This window comes from Sinocyclocheilus anshuiensis, unplaced genomic scaffold (genome assembly GCF_001515605.1).
Source record: "Sinocyclocheilus anshuiensis isolate Anshui unplaced genomic scaffold, SAMN03320099.WGS_v1.1 scaffold292, whole genome shotgun sequence".
In the NCBI taxonomy this organism is placed as follows: Eukaryota; Metazoa; Chordata; class Actinopteri; order Cypriniformes; family Cyprinidae; genus Sinocyclocheilus; species Sinocyclocheilus anshuiensis.
In genome coordinates, this window is record NW_015555757.1 from 1,067,906 (window position 1) to 1,078,013 (window position 10,108).

Consider the following 10,108-nt stretch of genomic DNA (forward strand, 5'->3'; position numbering starts at 1 on the left):
TATTTATGCATATATATATATATATATATATATATATATATATATATGTTTTGTTTTATATTTATAATATTAGTATTTACTTATTTGCATTTAAAGTATACATTTGATCAGTTTGAATCAAACCTAATTCAATTCAATTCAAGTTTATTTGTACAGCGCTTTTCACCATACAAATCATTGCAAAGCAACTTTACAGCAAATTAAGTTTCTACAATATTTAGTGGTAGCTTATCAGTGGTGACTGTCAGTTAAATGTACAAATGGCAGAAATGTACGGAAAAATCATTAAAGACGTAATCAAACAGACGGTGAACACTATTAACAGCAATTATTATATGATGCAATCAAACTTATAGCAAAATTTGGTGATTATGAGATGCATTATTTGAATGCTTGGCCAAAGAGATGTGTCTTTAATCTAGATTTAAACAGAGAGAGTATGTCTGAACCCCGAACGTTATCAGGAAGGCTATTACAGAGTTTGGGAGCCAAATGCGAAAAAGCTCTACCTCCTTTAGTGGACTTTGCTATCCTAGGTACTACCAAAAGTCCAGAGTTTTGCGACCTTAGGAAGGGTGATGGATTGTAGCGTTGTAGAAGACTAGTTAGTTAGAAGACTAGACTTGTGGCACTCCATATTTTACTGGTGATAATTGAGATGACTCCCCATTTAAATGAACAAAATGGTAGCGATCGGACAGGTAGAATCTAAACCATCTTAAAGCCTGCCCTTGAATACCTGTACAGTTTTGTAATCGATCTATGAGTATGTCATGATCTATAGTGTCGAACGCAGCACTAAGATAAAGTAAAACTAGCAATGAGATACAGCCTTGGTCTGACGCAAGAAGCAAGTAATTTGTAATTTTAACAAGTGCAGTTTCTGTACTATGGTGGGGAAATTCTTCATAGAGATAATTTTTTTGCAGGAAGGAGCACAATTGAGCAGACACAACTTTTTCTAAAATTTTAGACATAAAAGACTTTGGATAAAAGACCTAAGACTTTGCCAGTGCCACACTTTGGACAGAATCTAAATAAAAATGTTAGCACCGCTATATCCTTGGCTTAGAATCAAGTGATGTTCCTAAAGACATGGCTTCATGTTGGTGATCTAACAGCAAGTATCCTATACGGAAACTCCGATCAATGGCAGCATGAAACGTTTGGCCATATACCTAGTGTAAACCCGTTAAGAGTGACAGAGTGATGATATTTACATTTGCATTTAATCATTTAGCAGACGCTTTTATCCAAAGAGACTTACAAATGAGAAGAGCAAATAAAAGTAATTCAGACCAATAGGAGGGCAACAGTATACAAGTGCTGTAACAAGTCTCAATACAGCTGCTTTCCCCATTCTTTTGCCATTTGTAACTTTTGGAAATCTTAGTGTCTGAATGTTACCTGTTGGCCTTATTATGAATGAGCGTAGCTTGTTTGAGTGTGGTCAAATATGCTGGAAGTAGTGATGTAGCATATGTTGACTTTGCTGTGAAGCCCAGTGTGCGCCATCACCTACACAGAGAGGACAAATTTACACCACTAGACACAAGGCACTCTTGTTTCTGACCCAGTCTTTTTCTCTCACAAGTTATAGTCTCTGGATCACTTAAATACGTTTTTAATCGAGTCCATATGTTCAGTCTATAAGAGTTTCCAAGTACCAAACTTCATGTTCTTAAAATCTGTGGCATCATGGAAAGACAAGCACTATTACAAGGCATGTAACGTCTGTCCTCTCCCTCACTGCGATAAAGATTAAAAACAGGGTGAATGGCATCAAGACAAGTTTGGACCAGTGTGGGGATTGTTTTGGTGCCATAAACACAAGGCAAGCAGTTTCTTAAGACGTTCTCAAGTCAGATTTTTATCTCTGTGCAAGAGCCAGCCACAAAAGCCTCTCTGGCAACCCCATTGATAAACAAGCCAAAATTTGGCACGTTGCGTTTGTTTAAAATCAAGTCACAAGGGTACATTTTTACAAGCGTAGTCATGGAAATTTCCACAGACATGTGTCCTGTCTGATTGCTTTCCTTTTTTTGTGAGGAGGGAGGCGGGAAAGAGGGCGAAGAGAAGAAAGGAGACGGGGTCGGAGCATAAGAGACGGCTCTTTCTTGCTTTAGTGTGGGATCCCACTGCGCTGTTTTACAAAAGGCAGAAGAGCACCGTAAAAAACTACTTGTGATGTTCACCTCTGTCAGAAACACGATGCAATCTGTGCTTACAGCGCACGCCCCTCCCCTCGACACAGGTTTCGTTTGAAGTCTGGTTTGTTTACATTCCTATGCTCATGTGGGCTGCACGTACAGTGGGCCGCTGTGATCTTCCTGTCTGGATTCGCGGATATATTCACTGAGCACGGATTGCACACTTTTAATGGCCTCTTTTATAGCTTTGTTTGAGCTAGATAACAACCCATACCGACATTTTTAAATTTGACTAGGCTCCATCCAGCTGCTCTCTGCCACTCGACTCTCTACCTTTCACCCACAGGCACTCGATATCAGCATGTGTCCTGTTACCTCATGCAGAAAGTCACATGGCCCTTTGATTAGAAGGAAATGACTTTAAGCAAAGCTAAAATAGCAACCTCGGTCGCAAAGCAAGCCTGTTTCAAGTTGCACAACGATGAAAGGGTTAGGGTGTGCCTGTCAAGTTGGGAGAAGCTGCGTTGATTTACTGTCTCCCTGCTGGATTGGCAATGCCTGTGCGTTTAGTGTGCATTTGTGTGCGTGTGTGCAACATCTCCCCCCTCTCCAGCTCGTGGCTCACAGATCTGTCTCATTACACAGAGCTAGAACAAAATGGCTTCCTGTGCAGAAAGCTCCCCTCAACTTGTCAGTGTTAGATGGGGATGTTAGAACTCGTTATGTCACGTGTCACCTATGGTGACGGAATATTAGATGAGAGCTGGCATTTGCCAGCTGCACAACTCCACCACAGCAAGAATCAATGCCCTGTCTGAACAAAAAGGACACATGATTTTACGGACTGAATGAAGATTTATTAGTGGTGCTTGGTAGGATAAGCATCAATATTGCTATTGCTTATATTTGTACCTCTATTTGTATTATGATTTGGCATGTGACTCACTGTTTGTGTATGGATACGAATGATTCTTTAAATTGTGCGGATTGATGATGAGAGGTGTGCTGTTACTTTTCCAGGTGTTTTCGAACTGTCATCCTTATATATAAACAAATATGCAATAATTTTTTACCACATTTACAGAATTTGACATTATTAATGCAAAATGTTATTTTAGGGCAGTCAAAGTCAGCACTTCTGTCAGGACCACTATCGTCAAAGATGATTGACAATTAGCATACAGTTTGGATTGGCGGTATGGTTCTGTTCTGGGCAAGAACTCCCTGCGCCTCCATGCAGCCTAGCAGGGATGAGAGCAGGGAGAGCTGCAATAACCCCCCAGGGTAAACGGAACTAACATAAATGTATTGCAGATATTGTTAAAGTTCAATCATTTTATGTACACATTTTAGAATTAGTCTGATTCAAGGGGAATCAGAAGGCTGAATCCTGACTGACAGAGGAGGAGTTGGGGATGGAGGAGGGTAATTAGCTATTGAGCAATGCGAAAACTGCTGATAATACTGAGGGACCTTATATATGAATGCTTAGATAGGTGTCGTATTCCCATAGGTTGATGGATCAGACGTTCAGCCAACGGTCCAAGGGCGTGACGACTGAGGCTGAGACTATATAAAAATAATGTAGACTTGACTAGGTTAAAGGGGACATGACATACACACAGTTTTGGCCAATCTCATGTTATCTTGAATACCTATAATTGTAGTATTGCATCATTCACATCTCCGAAGAGTCTTCAGTTTTATCAGATTTATAAAAGAAAGATACAGCTTGCGATTCTCTCCGAAAACAGCCGAGCTCCTGGAGGCGAGGTTTACCAATTTCTCTTGGCGCTGCGCCGCAGCAGAAATGATTCCGTTTGCACCATGCACCAGCATTTCCTGCTGCTTAAATCTGTGCTGTAGTGCTATAAAAATTAGTCTCGCATACAGACATTCAGACTGACGGCTGAAGGTCTGGAATTCATGGTAGCTTCTTTGTCAAACAACCAATCACAGTTCGTTTCATTCGCAGCACGTTTCGGGGCATGGAAATGTTGCCTCAATAACAGACCGGTGTGTAACTCTCGGATGTATTTGAAAGATTCTGTGCCGCAAACTTAAATATTTTACATACTTTGAGAATCCAGCGTTTAGTTGATCCTGATAAGCGCTCGTCATCACAGTTTTTATCAGATTTATAAAAGAAAGATACAGCTTGCGATTCTCTCCGAAAACAGCCAAGCTCCTGGAGGCGAGTCGTGGGCGGAGCTGAAGAGTCGTGAGCACTTACACTTACTAACAATCGCAGACATTTGATGCAGTTTTACAGCAGTTCTTATATGACCGGGATCTTTGATCGCTGGGGCTTCTCCATCTTCCAGAAACTGCAAATCCAGTGTCAGAATATACCTTGCTATAAAACATTCGTCACCGAAATGACGGGAACAAACAAATATAACAGTAAAAGCATTTTTAGGTAGTCACACTGTTATATTGAGTCACGTTTCAAAAAACACTGATGAAAGCAAATACGCCCCCACTTAATTGGTATTTAAATAGCATATGTTAATGTTTAACTTATTCATGAACAGATGGCGCTGTAGTTCACAAAGACACTAGAGAAACAGAATGAAGGCAAATAGTTCAGTCACAATTCTTTGCATGCTTTTGGCATCATAAAGTATATTGACAAAAAAAATTATATATATATATATATATATATATATTGCTTGTAGCACTTAAAACTGTTATTCCACACAGTATCCAGCAACAAAGGCCATTTCCGCTTGGAATCTGTGGAACCCCTCTGTCTTTCTGAGAATCAGAATGGATATCTATAATCAAGTAAAAACACAATCATTACAATTGTATCACATAAATTGTGCATTAAATGTAGAATTGATAACTGCATTATAACACATATATATATAATTAATATAATTAACACACTATATTTAAAATATAATTAGCTCTTGAATTATTAATGTCTTCTTCACAAAACGTAAGGTTGTCATGACTTCCGTAACATAAGAAACGCTTGATGAATCTTTTATTTTCAATGCCAAAACACTGAATACTTTGTCAATGATTCCATCAGTCTATGACAAACAACAATGCAGATATTTCACTTAGTGTTTCAAATAAATCCAGCATCTAATAATTCAATTACATTCCAATAGTTTCAGATTATAATGAATGATAAGATATTGAGAATCTTTGGTGTAACAGTACTATGAAGCTATAAAAATAAGTAATTGTGGTATGTTATTGTACCTGTTCTTCATCAAACACTGAGATACGTAGTTTGCACAGATTTTTCAGTGTGGGTGCATAATTCGGATGCTTGTGTAAAAACATTCTTTGTGATTTCACTGCACCAGATGTGAGGTCATGATGGAGTTTCTACAAAAGAAAAAAGTTGTTTTACAGCACAATATTACTATTTATCAATGTGCTACATATGTTAATCTTGATATTCTTATGTGTCATACAGCATGTATATGTGCCATTTTATTTAAAGGTTTTCATAACACTTACCACAATTTCTTCATTATTCACAACTGTGTCGACCAAAAGCCCCTGTTTCAAAGCTGTGAGGGTGCTGTAAAGTAGACATATGCATTAAAAGTATTTTTATGATATTTTGTTTGTGTTATAGTTCTGTTGCTAACCTTTGAAAAGAATATGGCTGTTCTTGATCACATCCATAGCTGAAGGGTGTGTCTTTAGTAATTGTTTTAGGGTCTATGCCAGAGCAATCTGTTTGTAACCATTTGTTGCACAGGTCACACTTCGTACGTTTGATGTGTGGATGCAGAGTTCTAAAAACATAAACATTATTGTAATTTTAACAGCAGCAAAATTCATTTACACCAAAACTTGCATATGCCATAGTACTTACTTATCTCCTGTGTTTTGATAAATGCAGGCTTTTATGTCCTGGGCAATGCAGTTGTTGGTCTCTATTTCGCTTTCCTCTGTTTCTCCAATTGCAGTCGGAAAGTCCTGTCCAGCAGTACATATGAATTGTAATATTCTCTTTTTGTCAAATTTGAAACTCTTAATTCCTATTTCTCTTACTTCAGTTGTCACATCTTTCAACATGCTTGTGGCATGGTAAACACGTAGGTGTACTAGCTGACATGTTTGAAGCACTTCAGATGACATTTTCATGTTTTTTGCTTCCATTTCTGCTGCCTTTAAAACAAAAAAGCATTGTTGTTCACAGCCCAAAACAACACATTTACATTGAAAACATTTTTATAGTGAAGTGAGAAATAAACCTTACAGTGCACACAAATACCCCACAGTTCACACAGTCTTGCTGCATCCACTGTTCTGGATTCCAAACAGTCCAGCCATCCAGTGACCCATGTTTTTGGAAAGCCTCTCTATACAGATTTTAGATTAAAACAGAGCTCACCTGTCATGCATCTTTCACCTTTTCTATGTATTATTAATATAATGTTTTTAGAATAATTAATGTTTTTATAAAAGACTTGGTAAAGATGAGAAATGTATTACCGTAGAATCTCCATGTCATTCCTTTTTATAGAATTGTAGATCCTCATTGAATCATAAATATGCACTTGTTTTTATATTGCTGTTTTATTTTCAAAAAGTTTTGACGGGTAAATCAATAACAATTACAATTCTAACAACATTCCAGGTGTAATTTATGAGATTTTAATGATTCATTACTTTGAAGATTGAACCAAACACTATAATAACATCTTTGATAATTCAATATACTTTATTTTTGATTTTCGGTTGTGACTGCACATTTTCATTGACAGTAATATGATCTTTGTAAACATGATTTGAATATTAAATGCTTTTTTAATGTGTTTTATGGTTGTGGGACAGCAGTTTGCACCAATTCTGTAGAATGGCCCATATTAATTTAATAATGTAAATATTCAGAAACATACTTTTTTTTTCAGTTTTCATTTTATTGTTTCTGTTACATGTTAAATTGTGAATAAAACAAGAAATACAATTATAAAATGTAGTTGATGCAGTTTATTACGATTGTGACATATCTATACACATCCAATTATTATTATTTTTTTTTAATAACATTGATCAAAAACGTAACGTAGAAACAAGTATAAGCATAATTAGCCTACCTTCTTCATAAACATTCTACAAAGGAGCGCGGCAACGGCGCTTGTGAATGCTTGTGAATGCTGCAAATTCACGGTCAGAATTTTCTGTGTTGGCAGAAAAACATTGATTGCACACAGTTATTTATTATCTTTCCCGTTTTAAAAACCTTTCATTTACATTCAAATAATAGCCTACTGCTTTATTTTGTATCAAATATATTGTGAATTCCCATGAAAAAAATAATTCAGTATGATTGGGACATTTTTTATTGATTAAACTTTAAATCTCTAAACATTATCTCTGACATTAATGGTTAGAGAGTCGGACTCGTAACCCAAAGGTTGCGGGTTCGAGTCTCGTACCGGCAGGGATTGTAGGGGGGGGGAGGGAATGTACAGCGCTCTCTTCCACCTTCAATACCAGGACTGAGGTGCCCTTGAGCAAGGCACCGAACCCCCAACTGCTCCCCGGGCGCCGCAGCATAAAATGGCTGCCCACTGCTCCGGGTGTGTGTTCACGGTGTGTGTGTGTGTTCACTGCTGTGTGTGTGCACTTTGGATGGGATAAATGCAGAGCACTAATTCCGAGTATGGGTCACCATACTTGGCCACATGTCACTTCACTTTCACTTTCACTTGAAAAAAATAATTGATTAAACTTAAAATGATTTCTATAGCGAACAACATTAGTATGCTATAGGCTATAAGACATTTCATTAACGTTAAGTAGCCTAATACTTCTCTAAACAGTTTTGCTATTCTTTCAGTTAATGTTTTAATTTATTAATGCTAGCAAGCAAACGGGAATAGCATATTAATTTACAATCGATGCGATTCTCTGGGAAAGAAACAAAATGACTAAAGGGAATCGCAACTTCATTTTTAAAAATAGTTTTAGGATTTAATTAACTTTTCAGTATACATTATAAATGTTATAACATTTATATACATCATAAAATTAGGCTACATTCACAGTTACTTACCTTTCATAATCAGACAGGCTGCCGCTGACTTCCGCTGACTCACTTAGCCTGCTGGACCGTTAAAATTTAAACCGGAGTGGAGCGGGAACAATGTTTAACCAAACAGTGAAATAACTAAAAATAACCCAACGACTAACAGAAAAAAAAAACCCCAACAAATTTTAAGATCACGCAACACAGTGACCTAATATGTGCAAAAAAAAAAAAAAAAAAAATCAACCCAACGTTTTTTACTGTGTAGCCTATATATTCAGTCAGTAACAAATAATTGGCTTTACCATTTAGATATTTCTGCTACACCCATCGCATCATCGTAATAAAATGGCATTTTACCTTATATTGTCCTGCTGACTATGTGTACCAACTTCTGTGAAGTTAGAATGTTGCGCTAACAAGACAAGTTTGCTAACTGTATAAGTTTGACATCTAAGACTTAAGGTCTTTGACGCCTAGTTTTAAGACAGCCTAAATTTTACCAGGACAGCCAGGCACAAGAACAGTTTCTTCTCCCAGGCAATCTACCTCATGAACAGTTAAATGTTCCCCACTTTATGCAATAAAAATGTGCAATAACCTTTTTACCATTTATTTGTTACCACCTCCATCCTAGTACATCCCTGCATCTCACTCTATTCTATTCCATTCTATCATCTATAGCACAACTGTTCATACAATTTATTTATTTTTCGATCTATTTTTCAATATTTGTCTATTTATATTTACATATGTGTATATATATATATATATTTTTTTTTTTTTAAATAAGTGTATTTATGATTTGTCTGACGCTGTAGGTGAGCAGTATTTAAAGAGGGGCTGATGGTACATTTTGTCGTGCTGCTTCTGCTGCAGTAGTTGAACCATATGAAGAAGTCAGCAGAACAAAAAACGGTTTCTACCAGCAGTCACAGTGTGATATTGTTCACTGGATTTGTGTCCATTTGCGCTATTTAGTGAGTGGGCTGCTCGGTCACCTACAGACAAAAAGAAGCCCACCGGTTGCCATTGAATCCACTGTTTAGTTTGTATTTTCAAACCAGTCTTCCATTGGAGTTAGTAAATCCAAATGATTTCATCTGCGTCGAATGTTATTAAAGTATTGACTCTAAAGCAAAGACATCAGCGTTAACATCTTTATCCAAAGATAAGATTTGATAGCGGTATGAGGATCTGCCTGCAGCTATTTATATTTCATCTCTAGTCACCATTATGTACGAACTCTGATTACTAGACATGTTTTCTATTCACAGTAACCGTGAGATTTGCAATTGACATTCATTACTTGTACGCTAACTTTTCTGTAGTGCTTGTGATCGAGTCTCAAAGACGAAATGTTTAAACTGGCAGGCGCACACATAGCATATCCTGTTGTCTTCTGTTTGATTTATTCTTAAGAATGTAAATAAAAGTATTTTGTAATGAAATCTTTCGTTCTGTTGTCTGCGGTTTTATTCATCCTGATTTTTTTTTTTTTGCACAACTTGTGTGCTTTTCCTGGGTGAGTCGGAGTGAACTACTGCGCTAATAGAGTCTATTGAACGCACAAAGAGACCAACGGTTAAGTAAGGATATTCATTAGATAGTGTTATTCAGTTTGTTTCTTACCATACATTATCATATACCCACAGAACACTTGGAATATATGACACTTGTCACGTGTGATACTTTTGAGTCATTTTTAAAAGCTTGCTGTTGATCTCCATGCACTGCCATTATATGGACGAGCATGCATGGGACATTTTAAAAATCTTTTTTTTTCTTGGTCTGATAAAGAAAAAAAGGCATATGGCAATAGAACAACACAAGGGTGAGTAAATGATCACATAATTTTCATTTTTGGCTGAACTAACCCTTTAAAATATATTCAAACAGAAAAGTTATTTGAATTGTTCTAAAATTTCACAACATATGTTTTTGATCAAAT

The 10,108-nt window shown here is 36.8% G+C and overlaps 1 protein-coding gene and 1 long non-coding RNA gene across 12 annotated transcripts in view; one reads left to right on the forward strand and one right to left on the reverse strand.

Moving 5' to 3' along the window:
* ldb1a (LIM domain binding 1a) overlaps positions 1–10,108 on the forward strand; it is a 38,178-nt gene that overhangs the window by 5,276 nt on the left and 22,794 nt on the right. The window lies entirely within an intron of this gene.
* Positions 5,102–5,866, reverse strand: LOC107673941 (uncharacterized). Its single transcript, XR_001632452.1, has 4 exons — positions 5,765–5,866; positions 5,631–5,694; positions 5,367–5,464; positions 5,102–5,191 (listed from the first exon to the last, which is right to left on the reverse strand). It is a non-coding gene; the product is annotated as an uncharacterized LOC107673941 (long non-coding RNA).